Genomic DNA, 23,855 nt, shown 5'->3' with positions numbered 1-23,855 from the left:
TCTGTTTTGTCTGCATTCTGTGTCGAAGGATGGATATGAGTTTGTGTAGATAGCAATGAGTGCGTAGGAGGATAACTGATAGTATGAATAGGCAGCGGCACATGTGTGTGTAAGGATCGTTGTTATATAATGTGTGTGTGTTTTTCATAAAGCATTGAAAGCCAGTGTAGAAAATCAAAGCCTTAAGGAATCTTCAATTATTTACCTGTAATCCCACGACTCCAACGCTACTTTCTCGTCCCAGACCTGCCTGTAAAGCATCACCTTTACCCAGAAACCTCATGAGTTGACCAACAAAGGAGCCCAGCAGACTTTGAACAAAGCAGGAAACTGAACAGAAAGAGTGGAAGGGTCGTAAGGGCTTTGACAAAGAAGTAGAATACGAGAAATTGGATTATCTGAATGTAATATAAGCATTACCTCCTGGATGTATGACGTTACAACGCACACTTTTACAACGCATACCTTTACAACGCATTTTTTACACCGCAACATCCATTACAACGCACACCTTTACAACGCATGCCATTACAACGAATACTTTGAAACTACCTTTACAACGCATTCCACTACAACGCATACTACATTTACAACGCATACCATTACAACGCATTACATTGCATTGCATATAAGGTAAGTGTTGGATAGTGTAGGGGTTAAAATTACTATTCTAACTCCAGGGGGTGCAACAGTAGGGTAAGTGTTGGATAGTGTAGGGGTTAAAATTACTATTCTAACTCCAGGGGATGCAACAGTAGGGTAAGTGTTGGATGGTAATTTATGCGTTGTAATGGTATGCGTTGTAATGACTGCGTTGTAATGGTATGCGTTGTAGTAGTGTGCGTTGTAGTGTCATGCGTTGTAATGACTGCGTTGTAAATGCATGCGTTGTAATGGATTTTGCGTTGTAAAAGTTTCGTTGTAATGGTAGTGCGTTGTAAAAGTTGCGTTGTAAAGGTTGTATACCTTACCTCCTCAGCCCTTCCAGGTTCCAGTCCTTACATTATGAGGATATTCCAAAACAGCCTCAAGTGGCATTGATCGCCCATCAAGGTTACCGACCAGAAAAGGAAACATGAGCCACAAAAGAGGACACAACAAATTAAAGGAGTCAACAAAGACACAATTGCCAGTGCCAAAGCAAGCCAACAATCATCAGAAGCCTAAAAGGCAGAGGGAACAACCTGTGCACTGAGAGGAGCAGGGTTCCCAAATTAGGAACACCCACTATAGCAATGCAAAAGACACAACAGAAGAACCAAGGAAAACAAAGGCAATAGCAACAAACCCACAGCCAGCGATGCAGCCAAAGAGTAGGCCTGGGCGGTGAACTCCACTCCGCAGAGTTTGAGGAGTTTTCCGCATTCTGCAGAGTACGCGGGCGTCCGAAAAACTCCACTCCTTGAAGCTCGCTTGCACTCTCCAACGTAAGTTGGCGAGCAAGGAAAATCCAACACTAGGCCACATCCCTGTGAGATTTCTCAACACGGGCGGTCGCAGATGGTTGCGACCGCTTGCGTTGAGAAACCTTCCGTTTGTGTTAAGGAAGCTGCCGCTTGAGTAGAACATCTACTCGAGCAGCAAAAAGAAGCAACGACCTCTTGAGCTGCGCATAGCGCCTTTTGCGCTGAATTTCCAATGCGGGGCAAACACACGGTGCTAAAAATCAGTTGGAACAGCGGGACCTAACGCACTCTACCTCTTACGAAACTACGCATAGCGATGCAGAGTTTTTTGGTCACTTTCTGTGAACTCCGACCAGGCCTACCACAAAGTCAAAAGGAAGCAGTACCCTTCTTACAGGAGTCCCAGGATAAACTCTGGCAACAATAAACAGCACATGCCAAATTTCATCCACCAGAACAACCTGCCAAACCTTCATGCCTGCTGGATTGCATACAGAGCAGTAACTGTGTGGTTTATTGCAAAGTAAAATATCTAACAACTCTGAGTTTCAACACATCCCACAAATCCACAACACCACCAGGCTGGAGCTAAAGAACTGCAAAGAATCCTCATAAACAATCCTGCTCTATCTACAAGCTCGGAATATGGAACAACATCACTGGGTGCCATGCCAGCCAGCACTGCCTGAAGGCATAGGTAAGTCAACCCTCTAGCAGGCCTCACAGCCCTAGGTTAGGGTGCACTATACTACAGGTGAGGGTATCTGCATGAGCAGATATGCACCTACAATATTAGGGTCAATTTCTTAATATTGTATGTACCAGTAGAGCCATAGAGAGTACATGGGCTGGACACATGACAACTCGAGTTCCACAGCCCCATGATGGCTTCCCTGAACAAAAGAGTGTTTGGTAGTAAATTACTCCTCTTAATAAATCCACACTGATGGCAGTGTGATATTTATTGTACCATGTATTCAGAGGGCACCTCAGAGGTGCTCCCTGAAATCCTACCAACCCTGGTGTGGTCTCTGACTGGCTGTAGGCAGCTAGGCACTACCAGACATGTTTCTGTACCCCGGGTAGAGAGCAACTGCTGTCTGGGACTGGAAACAAAGCACATCCTGGGCAGAGGTGTCAGTGCTCAAAGGGGGAAGCTTCAACAGTCCGATGCCTTTGAGCCTTTGCGCCTTTGTAATACGACCCCCGGCTTCTGCTGCTAGCAGCAGTTTGCAGTCCCTCCCACTTTGGGAGGAAAAACCATGAGGAAAATGCAGGAGAATAGGAGGTGTGCTCACCTCTGCAAAATCTATTCCTAAGGTGGTGAGGTGAAGCATATCTTGCAGTCCCCTCCATCTTGGAGATGGGGAGACCCCGGCAATCAGTGCTAGGTCTATGCCCCCCTCCCACAGGAGGTTCCCATAACGGAGGGTGTAGTCACCCCAGTTAAGGTGCCCATTGACCCTCTGCCACTCCCTTAAAACGCCCCTAAATCTAATATTTAGGTGGCTCCGCAGACCTAGAAGCTAGATCTGCGATGACCTAAGAAGAAAGAAAACATCCCTGCAGAGAAGACAGAAGATGACGACTGCCTTGGTCCCAGCCCTCTTGGCCTGTCTCCAGGTTCAGCGATCTCTGAAACCCTGGGAGGACTGCTGCTTTCTAAAAAGGCTCCAATAGCCTGTGGACAGCGGACCTGTCTGAAAGAAACAGACTCCAAGGGCTCCGGATCCAGCTGGAACTGCATACCCTGCCTACTCTGCACCTGACGCCCACGACCCGAGTCTGAGTGGTTCCCCTGTCCAGTAAAGTCTCTCCAGTGATCCTGACCTCATGTCCAGCATTTGCTGACTTCTCCTGATCCCAACAGCGGTGCCCGCATTGTGAATCCAGAAGCTCCTCCGGACCGCGACCGGCTCTGGTAAGAAGAGTCCAACATCAAAAGGTACCCCTTCACCTGGAGCCCAGGGGCCTTGGTGAGCTGAACCTATGGTGCTCCTATAACCCCCTACATTTCTACTTACCTCTGCTGTCATTGGCCTCCCTCCTGCAACCTTCAGTGCCACACCTACAGCCTGTTTGCCAAATGAAGAGTCTCTGTTGAAAAACATTGGGCGCCCATTGCTGAATTTGCACCCTGCACCTGTTAGCACCTGTGCAGCTTGTGTTGTATGTTTGCTGCTGCTTTTGAGTTCCCCCCTGTACTTGTCCAAACCTCCAACGCTTGGCCTCTGCAACCGATCTACTTACCTGCAAACAGTGTGGCTCCAGACACCCCTAGTCTCTATTGAGAAGCATTGGGCCAAACTGCGATTTTTACCTCGGCACCCAGCCGCCCCTTTGCCGCTGGTGGTGCAGTTTTGGAACTCACCTGACCCTTGCCGCTTCTTGACCTGTGTTTCCAAAGAATGGAAAAGTGTTTTACTTACCTGCTTAACCGCAATATTATTTTCCCCATAGGTGAGAGCCTTGAGGCCCTCACGGGTGTGTAGATGCGTTATACAAGACCTTGATTTATTGATTGATTGATAGATAGGTTAACATTGACCTGTTTTAAGTGTCTATTTTTCAAAATGGAAAGTATTTTTATTTAAAAACGTACCTTATTTCAAAGATCTTGGTCTGAAAATAAAATACAATACAACCAAAGTATATTTTTATAAAATTGGTCTGGATCTCCTTTTTAGGTCTTGCACCTGCGACACAGGGCGAAAGCCCTGTCGCAGCGAGACCCTATTGCTGTCGGCTCTGCTTACAACGAGCCAAGAGGGAGAAAACAGATGGGCACGCGCAGCATGCCGGAATCGGATCAGGTCGCGCACGTGAACACACGCTCTGATTCCGGCATGCAGTTCACACAGACACGCGCGCGCGCACACACACACACACACAGAGACAGACAGACACACGCACAAACAGACACACGCGCGCACACACAGACACACGTGCACGGACACACGCGCACACACACACACGCACACACACCCTTGCTCAGCTGCCGGCCGCGGCACTCGTCGCTCACCACCACCTCCTCGATGCGACCGCGGGCGGTGCAACCCCGGATGAACTTATGCTCCACGATGAGGGTGGCGGTGGCCACCACCCGGCCCAGGCCCGTGTCCTCCACCATCACCACATAGTAGTCGCCCGTCCGCCTAATGTGCTCGAAGGTGCTGGCGAAGCGCTCGGGGGTGGCGCCGTCCACCTCGGTCAGCTGGCTCAGCACCTTGAAGAAGCCGCGGCCCAGGTCGGCCCGGCAGAGGGACCGCAGTGACAGCCCGTCGCCGGGCTCGGTGGGGGAGATAGGCGAGAAGGACACCGTGTTCAGGCTCCAGTCCAGGTCGAGCAGCAGCCGGGGGTCGAAGAGCGGCGTGTCGTCCGGCATCATGGCAGGAGGGAGCGGTGACGTGTCCAGCCCCGGTCCCCGATACCAGCCCGGCAGGAGCGCGAGCCTCTGACGAGGCACGACAGGTACCGGCTCCTGGCACGCGCCGTGTGTCAGCCCATTGGGAAACAAGTGCAACCGCAGGGTGAAATAGGTTGGACACAAGCCACGCCCCTAGCATGAGGGAGAGGGGCAGGAGCCAACCGAAAGAGCCATTGCACCAATGGGAAAGCAGGAACTCTGAGGGCGGGAGTACTGCAGCGGAAAACAGGGATTATTTCATTGAAGAACTGTAGCGTGGCAGAGAGCCTAATCAAATAGTGGCCGATATAGACCATTGGCATTTATTTCATTTAGAGTTGTGAGTGATGCACGAGCAGCGTCTGGACCGCTTCCCCGATGGCCTCACTTTGTTCTGTGTGGCGGCGGACTCTCCCCCCCGTGGTACGGCAGGTACCGGGGGAACAGTATTGAACAGCACGTCGAGTGTGTCATGAGGTGCTTTTACAAACCAGAAAAGGGGGTGGTGATGAACAGAGTGTCTGAATTAAGCAGACCACTCTTACCCAGTCCAAAGATCAGGGCTTGATCCATCACCGTTATTTAGCTCACTGCCCCATCCCAGCTCAGAACCTGGCTATATGCAAATTAGTCTGTCCCTGGCCCAGTGCATCATGGGAACAGGGCAGACCAAACTACCAAGCCAATTCTTCACCAGAAAGGAGACAAGCTTCCGGGGACCAGTTTCTGGCATTTCAGCCGTCGTCGGCCCGGCTTGCTTGAATCCTGATGGAGCAGTGAGCAAGGGACTCATGTCTGAGTATACCCTGCCACACCTATAGTGGCCAAAAACGATTCGGAAAAGGGGGTGGTGATGAACAGAGTGTCTGAATTAAGCAGACCACTCTTACCCAGTCCAAAGATCAGGGCTTGATCCATCACCGTTATTTAGCTCACTGCCCCATCCCAGCTCAGAACCTGGCTATATGCAAATTAGTCTGTCCCTGGCCCAGTGCATCATGGGAACAGGGCAGACCAAACTACCAAGCCAATTCTTCACCAGAAAGGAGACAAGCTTCCGGGGACCGGTTTCTGGCATTTCAGCCGTCGTCGGCCCGGCTTGCTTGAATCCTGATGGAGCAGTGAGCAAGGGACTCATGTCTGAGTATACCCTGCCACACCTATAGTGGCCAAAAACGATTCAGAAAAGGGGGTGGTGATGAACAGAGTGTCTGAATTAAGCAGACCACTCTTACCCAGTCCAAAGATCAGGGCTTGATCCATCACCGTTATTTAGCTCACTGCCCCATCCCAGCTCAGAACCTGGCTATATGCAAATTAGTCTGTCCCTGGCCCAGTGCATCATAGGAACAGGGTAGACCAAACTACCAAGCCAATTCTTCACCAGAAAGGAGACAAGCTTCCGGGGACCGGTTTCTGGCATTTCAGCCGTCGTCGGCCCGGCTTGCTTGAATCCTGATGGAGCAGTGAGCAAGGGACTCATGTCTGAGTATACCCTGCCACACCTATAGTGGCCAAAAACGATTCAGAAAAGGGGGTGGTGATGAACAGAGTGTCTGAATTAAGCAGACCACTCTTACCCAGTCCAAAGATCAGGGCTTGATCCATCACCGTTATTTAGCTCACTGCCCCATCCCAGCTCAGAACCTGGCTATATGCAAATTAGTCTGTCCCTGGCCCAGTGCATCATGGGAACAGGGCAGACCAAACTACCAAGCCAATTCTTCACCAGAAAGGAGACAAGCTTCCGGGGACCAGTTTCTGGCATTTCAGCCGTCGTCGGCCCGGCTTGCTTGAATCCTGATGGAGCAGTGAGCAAGGGACTCATGTCTGAGTATACCCTGCCACACCTATAGTGGCCAAAAACGATTCGGAAAAGGGGGTGGTGATGAACAGAGTGTCTGAATTAAGCAGACCACTCTTACCCAGTCCAAAGATCAGGGCTTGATCCATCACCGTTATTTAGCTCACTGCCCCATCCCAGCTCAGAACCTGGCTATATGCAAATTAGTCTGTCCCTGGCCCAGTGCATCATGGGAACAGGGCAGACCAAACTACCAAGCCAATTCTTCACCAGAAAGGAGACAAGCTTCCGGGGACCGGTTTCTGGCATTTCAGCCGTCGTCGGCCCGGCTTGCTTGAATCCTGATGGAGCAGTGAGCAAGGGACTCATGTCTGAGTATACCCTGCCACACCTATAGTGGCCAAAAACGATTCAGAAAAGGGGGTGGTGATGAACAGAGTGTCTGAATTAAGCAGACCACTCTTACCCAGTCCAAAGATCAGGGCTTGATCCATCACCGTTATTTAGCTCACTGCCCCATCCCAGCTCAGAACCTGGCTATATGCAAATTAGTCTGTCCCTGGCCCAGTGCATCATAGGAACAGGGTAGACCAAACTACCAAGCCAATTCTTCACCAGAAAGGAGACAAGCTTCCGGGGACCGGTTTCTGGCATTTCAGCCGTCGTCGGCCCGGCTTGCTTGAATCCTGATGGAGCAGTGAGCAAGGGACTCATGTCTGAGTATACCCTGCCACACCTATAGTGGCCAAAAACGATTCAGAAAAGGGGGTGGTGATGAACAGAGTGTCTGAATTAAGCAGACCACTCTTACCCAGTCCAAAGATCAGGGCTTGATCCATCACCGTTATTTAGCTCACTGCCCCATCCCAGCTCAGAACCTGGCTATATGCAAATTAGTCTGTCCCTGGCCCAGTGCATCATGGGAACAGGGCAGACCAAACTACCAAGCCAATTCTTCACCAGAAAGGAGACAAGCTTCCGGGGACCGGTTTCTGGCATTTCAGCCGTCGTCGGCCCGGCTTGCTTGAATCCTGATGGAGCAGTGAGCAAGGGACTCATGTCTGAGTATACCCTGCCACACCTATAGTGGCCAAAAACGATTCAGAAAAGGGGGTGGTGATGAACAGAGTGTCTGAATTAAGCAGACCACTCTTACCCAGTCCAAAGATCAGGGCTTGATCCATCACCGTTATTTAGCTCACTGCCCCATCCCAGCTCAGAACCTGGCTATATGCAAATTAGTCTGTCCCTGGCTCAGTGCATCATGGGAACAGGGCAGACCAAACTACCAAGCCAATTCTTCACCAGAAAGGAGACAAGCTTCCGGGGACCGGTTTCTGGCATTTCAGCCGTCGTCAGCCCGGCTTGCTTGAATCCTGATGGAGCAGTGAGCAAGGGACTCATGTCTGAGTATACCCTGCCACACCTATAGTGGCCAAAAACGATTCAGAAAAGGGGGTGGTGATGAACAGAGTGTCTGAATTAAGCAGACCACTCTTACCCAGTCCAAAGATCAGGGCTTGATCCATCACCGTTATTTAGCTCACTGCCCCATCCCAGCTCAGAACCTGGCTATATGCAAATTAGTCTGTCCCTGGCCCAGTGCATCATGGGAACAGGGCAGACCAAACTACCAAGCCAATTCTTCACCAGAAAGGAGACAAGCTTCCGGGGACCGGTTTCTGGCATTTCAGCCGTCGTCGGCCCGGCTTGCTTGAACCCTGATGGAGCAGTGAGCAAGGGACTCATGTCTGAGTATACCCTGCCACACCTATAGTGGCCAAAAACGATTCAGAAAAGGGGGTGGTGATGAACAGAGTGTCTGAATTAAGCAGACCACTCTTACCCAGTCCAAAGATCAGGGCTTGATCCATCACCGTTATTTAGCTCACTGCCCCATCCCAGCTCAGAACCTGGCTATATGCAAATTAGTCTGTCCCTGGCCCAGTGCATCATGGGAACAGGGCAGACCAAACTACCAAGCCAATTCTTCACCAGAAAGGAGACAAGCTTCCGGGGACCGGTTTCTGGCATTTCAGCCGTCGTCGGCCCGGCTTGCTTGAATCCTGATGGAGCAGTGAGCAAGGGACTCATGTCTGAGTATACCCTGCCACACCTATAGTGGCCAAAAACGATTCAGAAAAGGGGGTGGTGATGAACAGAGTGTCTGAATTAAGCAGACCACTCTTACCCAGTCCAAAGATCAGGGCTTGATCCATCACCGTTATTTAGCTCACTGCCCCATCCCAGCTCAGAGCCTGGCTATATGCAAATTAGTCTGTCCCTGGCCCAGTGCATCATGGGAACAGGGCAGACCAAACTACCAAGCCAATTCTTCACCAGAAAGGAGACAAGCTTCCGGGGACCGGTTTCTGGCATTTCAGCCGTCGTCGGCCCGGCTTGCTTGAATCCTGATGGAGCAGTGAGCAAGGGACTCATGTCTGAGTATACCCTGCCACACCTATAGTGGCCAAAAACGATTCAGAAAAGGGGGTGGTGATGAACAGAGTGTCTGAATTAAGCAGACCACTCTTACCCAGTCCAAAGATCAGGGCTTGATCCATCACCGTTATTTAGCTCACTGCCCCATCCCAGCTCAGAACCTGGCTATATGCAAATTAGTCTGTCCCTGGCCCAGTGCATCATGGGAACAGGGCAGACCAAACTACCAAGCCAATTCTTCACCAGAAAGGAGACAAGCTTCCCGGGACCGGTTTCTGGCATTTCAGCCGTCGTCGGCCCGGCTTGCTTGAATCCTGATGGAGCAGTGAGCAAGGGACTCATGTCTGAGTATACCCTGCCACACCTATAGTGGCCAAAAACGATTCAGAAAAGGGGGTGGTGATGAACAGAGTGTCTGAATTAAGCAGACCACTCTTACCCAGTCCAAAGATCAGGGCTTGATCCATCACCGTTATTTAGCTCACTGCCCCATCCCAGCTCAGAACCTGGCTATATGCAAATTAGTCTGTCCCTGGCCCAGTGCATCATGGGAACAGGGCAGACCAAACTACCAAGCCAATTCTTCACCAGAAAGGAGACAAGCTTCCGGGGACCGGTTTCAGGCATTTCAGCCGTCGTCGGCCCGGCTTGCTTGAATCCTGATGGAGCAGTGAGCAAGGGACTCATGTCTGAGTATACCCTGCCACACCTATAGTGGCCAAAAACGATTCAGAAAAGGGGGTGGTGATCATTTTGTCCACCATAAGCGTGGAAGGGTATACTCAGATGTGAGTCCCTTGCTCATTGCACCATCAGGATTCAAGCAAGCCGGGCCGACGACGGCTGAAATGCCAGAAACTGGTCCCCGGAAACTTGTTTCCTTCCCAGTATAAGAATTGGCTTGGTAGTTTGGTTTGCCCTGTTCCCATCATGCACTGGGACAGGAACAGACTAATTTGCATGTAGCCAGGTTCTGAGCTGGGATGGTGCAGTGAGCTAAAAAACGGTGATGGATCAAGCCCTGATCTTTGGACTGGGTAAGAGTGGTCTGCTTAATTCAGACACTCTGTTCATCACCACCCCCTTTTCTGAATCATTTTGTCCACCATAAGCGTGGAAGGGTATACTCAGATGTGAGTCCCTTGCTCATTGCACCATCAGGATTCAAGCAAGCCGGGCCGACGACGGCTGTAATGCCAGAAACTGGTCCCCGGAAGCTTTTTTCCTTCCCAGTATAAGAATTGGCTTGGTAGTTTGGTTTGCCCTGTTCCCATCATGCACTGGGACAGGAACAGACTAATTTGCATGTAGCCAGGTTCTGAGCTGGGATGGTGCAGTGAGCTAAAAAATGGTGATGGATCAAGCCCTGATCTTTGGACTGGGTAAGAGTGGTCTGCTTAATTTAGACACTCTGTTCATCACCACCCCCCTTTTCTGAATCATTTTGTCCACCATAAGCGTGGAAGGGTATACTCAGATGTGAGTCCCTTGCTCATTGCACCATCAGGATTCAAGCAAGCCGGGCCGACGACGGCTGAAATGCCAGAAACTGGTCCCCGGAAGCTTGTTTCCTTCCCAGTATAAGAATTGGCTTGGTAGTTTGGTTTGCCCTGTTCCCATCATACACTGGGACAGGAACAGACTAATTTGCATGTAGCCAGGTTCTGAGCTGGGATGGTGCAGTGAGCTAAAAAACGGTGATGGATCAAGCCCTGATCTTTGGACTGGGTAAGAGTGTTCTGCTTAATTCAGACACTCTGTTCATCACCACCCCCTTTTCTGAATCATTTTGTCCACCATAAGCGTGGAAGGGTATACTCAGATGTGAGTCCCTTGCTCATTGCACCATCAGGATTCAAGCAAGCCGGGCCGACGACGGCTGAAATGCCAGAAACTGGTCCCCCGAAGCTTGTTTCCTTCCCAGTATAAGAATTGGCTTGGTAGTTTGGTTTGCCCTGTTCCCATCATGCACTGGGACAGGAACAGACTAATTTGCATGTAGCCAGGTTCTGAGCTGGGATGGTGCATTGAGCTAAAAAACGGTGATGGATCAAGCCCTGATCTTTGGACTGGGTAAGAGTGGTCTGCTTAATTCAGACACTCTGTTCATCACCACCCCCTTTTCCGAAAGCTTTTACAAACCAGCACTTGCAATGCAGTAGGCCTTGCAATTGCGAGAATTCGAGCTTTTGGTGTTGTAAATGACAATGCCTTTTATTTATATGTTTTGAAAATTAACACATAAATAAAAGGCAATGTCATTTACAATGCCAATAGCTCAAACTCTCGCAAATGCGAGACCTATTGCATTGCAAATGCTTGTTGAGTTGTGTGTCTATTATTGGTTAATGTTATGCAATAAATGTCGTGCACTACCACTAGAGCACATTGAGCCCTGTACACTTTCAGGGAACCCCTGGACTCTGCGCACGGTATAACCAGCTAGTGGCAATACCATATACAGAGCCAGCTTCCTACAACATTGATCAAACCAGAGAAGATTAACAGGTATGCACAACACAGAAAGTAACAGTGGTGTAGCACATGCAGTGGCACCAGTATCCTGGGTTCTGAGGGGCCCACTGAACCCTAATTATAGTTGTCTTTTTCTTCCTAAGCAAAGTAAGGGGCCGTCTTCAGTGCTTGCACTAGGGCCTACGGTACCCTTGTTTCACCAAAGGTAGTAGGTTTCCTTGACATCAGAAATTAGACTCCTTCAGCCGGCCCTGGAATATGGCAACTAGAACTCTTCCTAGAATGTTTAGAACAAAAGGGATACTCCAGATTGGTCCAGAACTAGACACCTCATTGTGATTTACAGACAGCTTTTTCAAGTAGTGTATTTACCAATGAGAGTTTATGTTTTTAGAGGGTGCGTGTGTGAGTGTGCCTGTGTGCATTGATAACTCACACTTTGGAGACTGGATCATCCTCTGGTGTTGGTAAACACTGGTTGAGCCAGAGAAATGCAATCTGTGAAAGGAATTACAGTGCTACGATGGCCGGACACTCTGCCACTGTAGTGCACCCAACTGTTTTTTAAAACTACACAAACATTAACTTTGGTCCACAGACCAACTTTTCCAATACCAACGTGTAGGTGGAGTTAACATAATAAAGACACACCTCATTGAATCAATGCTAAATGCATTGTTTGTGGGGTTATCTTGCTGGCAGTGAAAGCATGGGTGGCTGTGATTTACCATGAGTGCTAGCGAGCTTAGATACAATGTCCTTGGCTCAGGGGAAAGAAAAAGAACTGTATCCAAAGTACACTTTCCTAAATATATGTGTATTCAGAGGTAGTCTCTAGATCACAATTTCAGGCTTCTCAAGTGTTCACAAAAAATGTGTACCTCAACGGAACACTTTCCAATTTAACTCACTTTATCACTTACTAAACAGGGTTTCAGTGGAAATATCCAATGCAGCCAGCGAACTACAGAAATGGGATCCAACTGCAGGGCCGGACTGGCCCTAGCAGGCACCGGGCGTTTCCCTGGTGGGCCGCCAGGACGGGGGCCGATTTTTGGTCCCTGGGGGGTCGTTTTTGTTACCGGGGGTCGGCAATGTCGGCCCTGTAACGAAATCAGTCGGACCCGGCCCTAGCAAACAGCTCTGCGGCATCCCCCCTCCCCTCCCAGGGGGGCCAGCCGAGCAGTTTGACAGGGCCGGTTACTGTTCCCAGTCTGGCCCTGTCCATCTGCCATTCTCAGACCGTGAGTTTGAAGGTTCTATGGGAGCAGTATTCGAAGATGCTCCATTGTCTTCTCTCTGCATCAATCACTTTCACATCTGATACACACTGCTGCCGAGTCTCCATCCTAGGGTCATTGAGCGTTCAGGTGGTACCTGGCAGTGACGTTCCACCATAATATTAACTCACCATAATATTAACTCAATATTACTGTGATGTCAAGAATATCGTTGGACTTAATATCGCAGGTAAGAATCATTTTTTTTATGTTTGGCATATAATATTGAAGTAAATAATATGATTAACTTGAACATCATTGTATATAATATCTATTTTTAGTGACCGTGTATATTGTAACTTATTTTAGTTTATATAGTGTTGTATTTTTTCTATAGTTTTGAGTTTTTTGTAATTTCTTTATATGTTAATGTATGTTTTTATAATTTTTTGGGGTGGTTGGTTTGGTAGGGAAGTAGGGTGAGACATATTTCAAAATATATATTTTTGGGAATAAATATTTTTACTTGTTTAATTGTTAATACATTCATATATTATTTATCCTATTTTATGTTTTTATTGCAGAGGGTCTTTAACTGGCACGATAGGCCTTAGCAGCCTTCAAGGCAGAGAATGAGGCACTGGTAAGGCTTGAGGCGGTCTTCAAATGCTTTCTGTTGTTTTCCTTTTTTTCGGTGTTGAAGAAAGAAAAGGCATAGAAAACCTTGGAGTTGATTCCTGACGAGGTGATGTGAGCCTTGCAGGATACAGAAATCTCAATGAGGCTTCTGAGATCGCAGGTGTTCCTGGCATTCCCATGGATAGCAATGGAGAGAGAGATATCACCATTCTGGCACGTCTCGACTTCTTTGAAGAAATTGGGTTAGGTGAGTTTGTACGTTGTCTCTACGATGTTGGTGGTAGTTGCGATTCTCTTGACTCAAGTAGTGCTTTCTGTTAGCTGTCAACAGCAATGATGGCTTTTTCTACTGCTGGGTGTCCTCAACAGTGATATCGATTTTGTTGATGTCAAAAGATATGCCTTTGACGTGGATGATGGCCTATCTTTGGGTGACCGATGTTCTCAGTCTCTATGGCAGAGGTGTGTTGAAGATGTCGAACCCACCTTAGGTGCAGCACCAAAGTGCACAACGTTGATGCCAATAGGTGAGCACCAAAGTGCACAACGTTGATTTTTAGGTCTCGGCTAAAGACGCGCGGAAGCGCGTCTCCGCCGAGATCTTATGTTAGGGAGTGTGCTTCCCAGGAGACAGTTTGGGGCGCGCGCATCCCTGGAGCCGATTTGAAACGGGAACGCGCGCTGTGGCCAGGCGCTGTCTCCTGGGAAGCTCAAGCACCACACACGCATGCGCATACACACACACAAGCGCCCATGCACGCACATACATACATACATACATACATACATACAGAGACTCCCCCCCTGACACATACGCACACACACAAGTGCACCGAGGCCCCCCCCTCCCCCGCCATCACCGTCGCCTCCGCCTCCGCCGTCGCACACACACACGCAGACATACAGGCATTCTCTCCCCCCCCCGCCCCGCTCACCGGTCAAAGGCCCTCCGGACACGCAGACATACAGGCATTCTCTCCCCCCCCCCCCCGCCCCGCCCCGCCCCGCCCCGCTCCGCTCACCGGTCAAAGGCCCTCCGGACTTGTGCAGCCTCCGACCGCGGGGCTCTCCCTCGGTGCTCCTCCAGGCAGTCCGTGGGCGCGGGCTTCACAAAACGGAAGTCCCGCCCCACGATAGGTTTCGTTTTGTCAGTCCCGCCCCACAATAGGTTTCGCATGCAGCTCGTCTGTCTGCTGGGCCGGTGTCGGCTCGGTTTGTATCCTCGTACTAAACACATTTTTTATCATAAATGTTTTACTTACTGCAAAAGGGAAAGCTTGTTTGTTAATAGTGCACCCGTCAGCATTATGGAGCTAAACACATATTTTATCACATATTTTTACTTGCTGAAAAGGAGAATGTGTTTTGCAGTGTATTTATCAGACTCACGTCACGCCGCTTGCTGCGGGTCGGGGGCGCACCGGCTTTTGTTTTCCCAATCACGACCAAACTGGCAGTAATATTACTTTTTATTTAAAATGGTAAAACAGTTGATTTTAAAAGTTTGTCGAGCGCAGCCATGGCCATTGCAGAGAGTGGAGTGCCGTGCTGGTTTAATGGACCGACAAGCAACACGCATTGCGGCTTTAAACATATATAATAACCACGGGCATATTGGTATCAGAGATTATATTTAGTTAGACTAAAGGGACAGGTGTATATGTAAGCAAATGTATGAGGCAGCGCATTTCGAGAGAGTGCTCTGCTTCTTATCATCCGGTCAGTAAATAGTCATGTGGCATAGCCGAGATCTTTTACGTTTATTTCCTTACATCCGTTTTCAGCCACAGAAAGCCGAGCTACTCAGAACACAACATTCATAGCTGCTGCACAGGTTTGAATGCCAGCGCCGTCAGCTCCGCTTTTCAACATTTTCAGATCGTTATAACTGGTGCCATTTAGTTGAGATATTTATGAGTGGCATTATGCGCCTGGAGCACTGCTGCCCACCGTAGGCGCTACATTTAAATGTGTATACAGCAGTACTGATGTTGCAGCTGGTAGCCCTGCGATCCTGCAGTGCGCAGTGGTTTCGATTCAGTGGGTGAAATACCTGGGAGCTTTCTGGAGCGCGCTGTGCGGGGAAGCCTCGGCCCTCCTCCGTGAGTGCGAGACCGCGTCTCTGACGCTCTGATCGCTTTCCTCTCCGCATGCACCAGCCCTCGTCACCTCCTCGCTGGCTGGGTGGGCACAGAGCCGCAGACGCTGGCATCAGCGGGCAGGGCGCGGGTGGCAGAGCTCCCAGGTCCGACCTCCTGCAGGAAAAGGTAGGTGTTCAGCTCTCTTCTTTTCATTTTAAAGCCGTTTCATTTCCAGACCGCGGATTGTGCACTTTTGCTGCTGCTGGAGCCGGTCTCCACGAGACTCCTGGACTCGGGCAGTCTCAGAAGTGCTGCGGGCACCGAGGCAGCTGCCCAGCGCATCGAGGTCTGCCAAAACAGCGTGGCGCTGAGTCAGCCATGAGAGCAGTTTGTAAGCAAGTGAGGTGTGGAGGAGACGTGCTTCAGAAGCTCGATTGTGACCTTGCATCTCAGCTAATCCTGGCGTCTTCGCTACACAATAACGGTTGACCCTGGGCAAATAACTTCATCTCCCTATAGCCCAGTCCCCCTTGATGCCCGGGCTCAGAGACAGGTTTCCCAGCTTTAATCATTGTGAAAAAAACACATAGTGGTACAGGTATCGTGTATAACTTATTTATTTTAAAGGCATGTTGATTTAATTGATGATCAGAGGAACGCATTTGCCCGGGCGTTGCGAGCTTGTAGCTTCACACCTGCACTCACTTTAACGGCAGGTTGCACGGACGGACTCACCACTATAAAAATGCATCAGTTTCCATGTGTGGGCAATCAGTGTGATCGGCCGTTTCATGTACACAGTGTGTATAAACAGCAACTGCACTTGCGTGCGAGTGCTCTCAGAGCTTCTAGGAGCTACAGCATGCCAAGCAGAGTGCAGAGTGCAGAGTGCGTGGGTGGCTCTGTATGTGTGGCTCTGTGTGAGTGTAAATGCAATAGGTCATGCATTGCAAGCGATTAAGCTATTGGCATTGCAAATGACCATGCCATTTATTTAACGATTACGCTATTGGCAATGTAAATGACAATGCCATTTATTTATGATTTAAAAAAAAAAACACCCCAAAAAAAGTTATGAGCAATGCCAATAGCTCTACCTTTAATAATGCCGAGACCATTGCATTGTAAATGCTTGTTTTTTTTGGGGAGAATTTATAAAACGCAGACTGTCACCATTGCAGGCATCCTGGCGCTAACAGAAACCAAGAGGGGTGGGAAACCGATACCGTAGGAGAAACTAACAGGGGAAGAGCCAGGTTTTCACCTTTTTTCTAAAGTGCAGGAGTTCATTTGTGGACCTCAGCTCGATTGGGAGGGAGTTCCAGAGTCTGGCGGCAGCCACCTCGAAGGATCTGCCTCCAGCTCTGACCTTCCTGAATCTTGGAAGAACTACCAGTCTAGCCTCCGATGAGCGAAGGTGTCTGGTAGGAGTATACCAAACAAACTTGGATTGTAGCGGGGTAGGACCGCATCCGTGAAGAGCTTTAAAAACTATACAGAGGGCTTTAAATTGGCTTCTTTGTCTAAGAGGAAGCCAGTGTAGTTTTGCCAAGGCAGATGGTCCGTGAGATCTTCTTGGCCACTTCAAGGCCAGTTTAGCGGCCGCGGATTGAACCCTTTGAAGTCTGTCCAGTAGATACTCAGGGGCCCCGAGCAGGAGGGCATTACAGTAACCCAACCGGCTGAGGATAGTACATCTGACTACTTGGGCGCGCGCAAGAGAGGGTAATAGGGGCAAAACCTTCCTAAGTGAACGAAGGATGGCGAGGCAGCACGCCGTTGTTTTCTGCACATGGGTGTCCATGCTGAGCCTCTGGTTCAACATGACCCCAAGGTTGCGGACAGATTCCGCCGGCCGGACGTTGGAGCCTGTTTCCGGGGGCCAGAAGTTGTTAGGGAATGGGCGAGGAATCCTCGTCCCGGCGCTAAAGAGTACTTCGGTTTTCCCGACATTAAACTGAAGTGAATTAGCCTTTAACCAGATAGACGTATTCCGCAGACAGTTGTGAAAGGCCTCCACAGCGATAGAATCCTCACCTTCCACAGGAGAGGATCATCTGCGTGTCGTCGGCATAATTAATGGTTCTAATGCCAATAGCTTTGACGCAAATCTTCAGCAATGTTGAGAATGGTGACAGTGATGATGTTTACTGCCCTGTCTTCTGTCCTTGGATCTCCCCCTAATTGTCCTTTCCAGAAGTCGTCTTGCTTTCATTGAGATCTCGGTCTTCTGTGCTTATATCTGCCCCTTATTGTCCTTTTCAGAAGCCGTCTTGCTTTTAGTGGAATAAGGCTTCTTCAACCCTCTTCTTTTTTTTCCTCCCTCCTCCCCTCTCATAAGCTAGAGCATCCCTCTGAGTCTTACACCCTCCTGGTCTTTTATGGTCCTCTTAGATGTATTTGTTTATGGCAGAAGTCACAACCTTTCACAGAATGTGAAGCCAGAAAGGCATAACACACTGCCTTGTGTAGATCCGAGATCACCTTTTTTAGGTCGAGCTGGCGTAAGCAGCATGAAGCGCTGCTGTCTACAGCGAGCTCTATTGTTAGGGATTTGCCTTGGAAGTGGGACAGGAGATGGGCACGAGCTTTCGGCGATTTCAGCAGGTGCACGCACACGTACAGCCACGTGCCGTGCACATCTCCTGTCCCGCTTCCGAGGCAAGCCAGCCTCATACAATAGCATTATCTTAGCTAACACACACACACACATGCACACGCATTCACAGGCGCACACACACACGCGCGCACACACACACACCCCAGCCAGTGCACGCAACTTGTCTTCAAACAGCCTGCAAGCTCTCACTTACCGGCTCGGTCCTTGTGCGTCTCCTGGCACGCCGTGGGGCTCTCCTCACCCCTCAGGAGCCCCGTGTTGCCTCTGGTGCCATGCAGTCTTCACCCGGTCCCTCTGATGGGGCCAGGGACTTCAGCATTGAGCCTGCAGGGTTCCGGACGTAGCCCCATGTTGCCTCTGGTGCCATGCAGTCTTCGCCTGGTCCATCTGATGGGGCCAGGGACTTCAGCATTGAGCCTGCAGGGTTCCGGACGTTCTCCCGGGGTATACAACCTTTACAACGCAACTTTTACCACGACCTACCATTACCAGGCATTTTTTACAACGCAGGATCCATTACAACGCATACCATTACCACGCATGTATTTACAACGCAGGTACTTTTACAACGCATACCATTACAACGTAAGTATTGGTAAGTATATTATTTTATTAAAAATATTATTTGGGTTTTTGGGTAAAGGGGTATTTTTAGGGTTCAGGGTCAGTTTTGGGTTTTTGGGTAAAGGGGTATTTTTAGGGTTCAGGGTCAGTTTTCAGTTTTTGGGTAAAGGGGTATTTTTAGGGTTTAGGGTCAGTTTTCAGTTTTTGGGTAAAGGGGTATTTTTAGGGTTCAGGGTCAGTTTTCAGTTTTTGGGTAAAGGGGTATTTTTAGGGTTCAGGGTCAGTTTTCAGTTTTTGGGTAAAGGGGTATTTTTAGGGTTCAGGGTCAGTTTTCAGTTTTTGGGTAAAGGGGTATTTTTAGGGTTCAGGGTCAGTTTTGGGTTTTTGGGTAAAGGGGTATTTTTAGGGTTCAGGGTCAGTTTTCAGTTTTTGGGTAAAGGGGTATTTTTAGGGTTCAGGGTCAGTTTTCAGTTTTTGGGTAAAGGGGTATTTTTAGGGTTCAGGGTCAGTTTTGGGTTTTTGGGTAAAGGGGTATTTTTAGGGTTCAGGGTCAGTTTTGGGTTTTTGGGTAAAGTGGTATTTTTTGGGTTCAGGGTCAGTTTTGGGTTTTTGGGTAAAAGGGTACAGGGTAAAAATTAAATATAATTACATTTAAATTACATTAAATTAAATTGATTAAATTAAATTAAATTAATTAAATTAAATTAAATTAAATTAAATTAATTAAATTAAATTACATTAGATTAATTTTAATTAAATTAAATATTAAAAAATATTATATACTTACCAATACTTACGTTGTAATTGTATGCGTTGTAAAGGTACCTGCGTTGTAAATACATGCGTGGTAATGGTATGCGTTGTAATGGATCCTGCGTTGTAAAAAATGCGTGGTAATGGTAGGCGTGGTAAAAGTATGCGTTGTAACGTCATACATCCTCTCCCGGCAGTTCCTTCCTGTTTCCTTTGCAGGCCCCGCCCACGTCCCACCGAAGGCTGCCTGACTTCCGCGATGTCGCCTCAGTTCCTCAGGTCAGGATGATCGGCATTTGTAATTTTGTTTCTATTGCTTGTTTTAATGGCGCCTGTACATGAAACCGCCTCTAGACGCTATACGTTCTCAATGAGCTGAATTAATGTAGGTGGTGTGTGAAAGCATGTATTTTTTCACTTGTAAAATCCCATGAAAATGATGCAAAATGTTGATTTTTAGCACGAAAGGGTGTGGTTTGGGGATATCTTACATCACTTTTTTCCCCCACGAAGACATACTGCAGACTGATTTGACATTTTCATCGCAAACCACTACAATGCAGGTGAAATAGCATTTTGGGAAATGTGAATTTCGGTTAATTTGTCATTGTAATTCCAATTTCGCCCAGACTTAGTTTTCACGAAAGTTCTGAATGTGATGGGACAGGCCTCGAGCCCTGAGTGGACTGGTAAGAGCTTTTCACAGTTTGAAATCAAGACTTGTGGGCATCCTCCTACCCCAAAAGTTCTAGCCTTTGAATCACGAATTGGTTAAGCATAGCCATAGCGCTCCTGTGTCTGCCTCAAAGCTAGATTCTGCTGCAGGTCGAATGGCACATTTTAAGGGAATCCTTTGGATATTTAAAATCACTTGATTCCATGTTGATGCTCGTGGTGCTTGAGAGGGGAAACGGCCATTACAACGAGGCCGTTTCAACGAAAACCATAACCACGCATGCATTACAACGCATGCGTGGTTACAACGACAGCTTTTACCACGCATACTTTTACTACGATGTACGTAGTAAAGGCATGTGTGGTAAAGGGTAAAAATTAAAAAGGGGGGGTTGGGGGGGCTTGCCCCCCCAAAAATAAACCACTAACCTTTAGAGGAGATGTGCAGGAAATCGGCGGCGCAGGGGAAGGAAACGGCCGTTTTTTTTCCTTCATTTATGACGTCACCACGGAAAAAACGTGGAGAAGGAACAGCGTGAAAATAGTATTCCGTTGTAACGCATGCGTGGTAAAGGCATGCGTTACAACGGAGTTCGTTGTAAGATCATACAACCCTTGAGAGGAGAGCGCGCGACCGGTGATCAAAATTGACTTCTCCTTGGCATATCCAGGGGTTAATACGCGCACGATGGGCCTCTAAGAAACCCAGTGTCAGAAAGCACCAGACGCCATGCAGAGCGCTGGGGAAGCCACGGTAACGCCGGAGACTACGGGCAGCCGAGGCAATAGATGGGAGTCGTACTTGGATGGGCTGTGAAGTATTTTTGTTCTAGCAGTTTAAACATTTGTAAATGGAAAGTACTTAGATGCATGCGAGGTGTTAAGCGGGCCGGGTCGAAGACCCGGTAGTATTTAAAATCGGAGATTGAAACGGGTCCCTTTTGGGCCCTGTGTTAATGTCCTGAACTCTACAGGCAAAAACATTGATCGATTTCTGAATAATAAGTCTAAAAATATTAGGATAATCCATGTACTTTCTGTTCATATTTCACCGGCTTTATGTAATCTTGCATTCCCTAAGAGTTTTTGCTATTTGTAGTATGCTGTGTTATGGTATATTTTTCAAGCAGCCTGTTAATATTGTATAGTGCATGTTTTGAATTGAGACCCATCCGGGTGATTCTAGGGGCCATGATTGAGTTGAGCCTGAAGGCACTAAACGTTTCTCACAATGCCGCTCAGTGGCTAAAAAATGTTTTTGGAACACATGGACATTCAATTCTTGGCCTCCCTGTAGAGAGCGCACAGAGCAGTGATCATGTATGCTGGTTGCTCTTGTGATTTTCTGCAAATGTGTGGTAGGGTGGCATTCTGGGAATTTTAGTTTACATGTTTAAGTCATGCCCTTAATTATACAGCCCTCGCCCCTTTTAGTCCCCCCCCACCTTTTATTTCATCCCCCGTAAAGCCCTGGATGTCTGGCACCGCACGTCGTTTGTTTACCACATCATCTGGCCCACTAATTCTGTCTGTAGTGTCCTACTCTAGCTACCTCCGTGAATTCACTGAGTGGCACGTTGGTGCGTCTTGAAACAGCTGAACACATTGCTTGGTTGGCGCATAGCTCCTTGTTTTTCCTAGGGGCGCTGTAAAACACATGTTTAGATGCAGCATTACACTTAACAGCTGCCAGACACAGAGTTTTCTTCCTCTTTCATTTAGTTTTTGTAGCCTGCATCCACACCTCACTGTTTACTAATGGTCATCCCTGGTTAGGATTGCACCATTTATTCTCTGGGTAGCCGTTGCATTGCCGCATAAGGCGCAGTAAGAAGCCATTTACATGCACATGTTTCTTAAGTTTCCTTCATTTCTTCACAATGACTTTTGACAGACATTTGCCTGCTTGACAGTGCAGGATTAGTTGATCTACAACTACACTGCTTACACATCCACTTTGTAAATACACTATAACGACACATTGAACAGTAAGTGCAAGGCCTATTCATAAATTGTGCAAATGTTGTTGTTTGTTATTCGTCCGTAAGGCGACATAGCTATCACAAGAGGATAAAAAATAACAGCCGGACTGAGGCCTCAGCACGGAAGCATGGATTATATGTACACACACATTTCCGTGTTCAAATCGAAGAAGCACTTTGCTGTCACTGCGAGGTAGCTGTTATCAGAGTCTCAGCCCAGCTGATCCCTGTTTTCCCTCTCCGAGGACGGATGTCCAATTTGTGAATAGACCAGGACGGGGACTTGAACACATTTACCCTCAGGTAATGAGGAGTTAGATCATCCAGTAGGGAATTTTGGCAGATCACCTGCCCTAGGTAACTTTATTTATTTATTTATTATTTATTATGAAGTTTTATATAGCGCTGGCCAGACCCGACCACACACACAACCACAACCACACACACAGCCACACATACAATTACTCACACACAACCACACACACAACCACACACACAACCACACAACCATGAAACCACACACACAACCACAAACACAACACACACAATCACAGCCACACACATACACAACCAGACAACCACACACACAACCACCACACACACACATAACCACACACACACACAACAACACACACAACCACACCGTCAGTGCACACTTTCACCAGGCACAGACACCATCAGTCATCAGTGCACGCTTTCACCGGGCACAAACACTACCACCGTCAGTGCACGTTTTCACCGGGGACAAACACCACTAGTCATCAGTTCACGCTTTCACCAGGCACACACACACCACCAGCCGTCAGTGCACCCTTTCACCAGGCACACACACACCACCAGCCGTCATTGCACGTTTTCACCAGGCACACACACACCACCAGCCGTCAGTGCACACTTTTACCCGGCACACACCACCAGCCGTCAGTGCACGCTTCCACCAGGCACACACACCACCAGCCGGCAGTGCACACTTCCGCCAGGCACACACACCACCAGCCATCAGTGCACAATTTATACAGGCACACACACCACCAGCCAGCAGTGCACACATCCATTGTTAACGCATCCGCAATTAACTATTGTAGCATTCGCAGTATGGCACACTTTACTTTTAAACATATTCATCTAAAGCGCAGCATGCTGCCATTGCTACAAAAATAAGTACACTTTTTTGGCCTACAATTTATAGACTTTTGTTGCAATTGGTGTTGCAATATTTAGCAATGCCAATAGCTCAAACTTAATTAATGTGAGACCTATGCATTGCAAATGCTTGTTCTTCTAGAGAAAGGGCACTTCTCAAGTAAAAAAGGCATTTTGACTGCTAAAGAATTCCAGATCCTGTAAAAAAATCACTTCACTTGGTAGCAGGGTTTAAAATATGTCACGTGAAATTGAAATGATTGTTAAGATGACTAAACGTTCTGTCAAAAAGTAGAGGGGGTAAAACTCACATGCTCTGAGATCCTACTCATAGAATCCAGAAAAAACTAACTCTGTGAGGCAACAGCCAGTACAGTGCATCATGGGTGGGGAAAGCTCATGAAATGTTATTGGGACAGGATGCCTTTTCTCAGTTCTCGAGACCAATGAGGCTGTATTTTTTTTCTTACCGTTGTGGGCTTTCAATCCCCTTTGAAACTACGATGCTACAATACAGACTTGAAAAAGCCTTTTTACAATCATACACATTATACTTAACAATTTCATCTTTGATAGGCCCCTAAAGGGTGCATCTCATCATATAGAAACTAGCATCATGTGTTTATATTTATGGACAATATATTA

At 48.1% G+C, this 23,855-nt stretch overlaps 1 protein-coding gene across 2 annotated transcripts in view; it reads right to left on the bottom strand.

Annotated features, from left to right (window-relative positions):
* LTBP2 (latent transforming growth factor beta binding protein 2) overlaps positions 1-23,855 on the bottom strand; it is a 1,439,407-nt gene that overhangs the window by 1,254,035 nt on the left and 161,517 nt on the right. The window lies entirely within an intron of this gene.

This window comes from Lissotriton helveticus, chromosome 9 (assembly GCF_964261635.1).
Source record: "Lissotriton helveticus chromosome 9, aLisHel1.1, whole genome shotgun sequence".
Classification (NCBI taxonomy): domain Eukaryota; kingdom Metazoa; phylum Chordata; class Amphibia; order Caudata; family Salamandridae; genus Lissotriton; species Lissotriton helveticus.
This window is presented reverse-complemented; position numbering and strand designations above follow the sequence as displayed.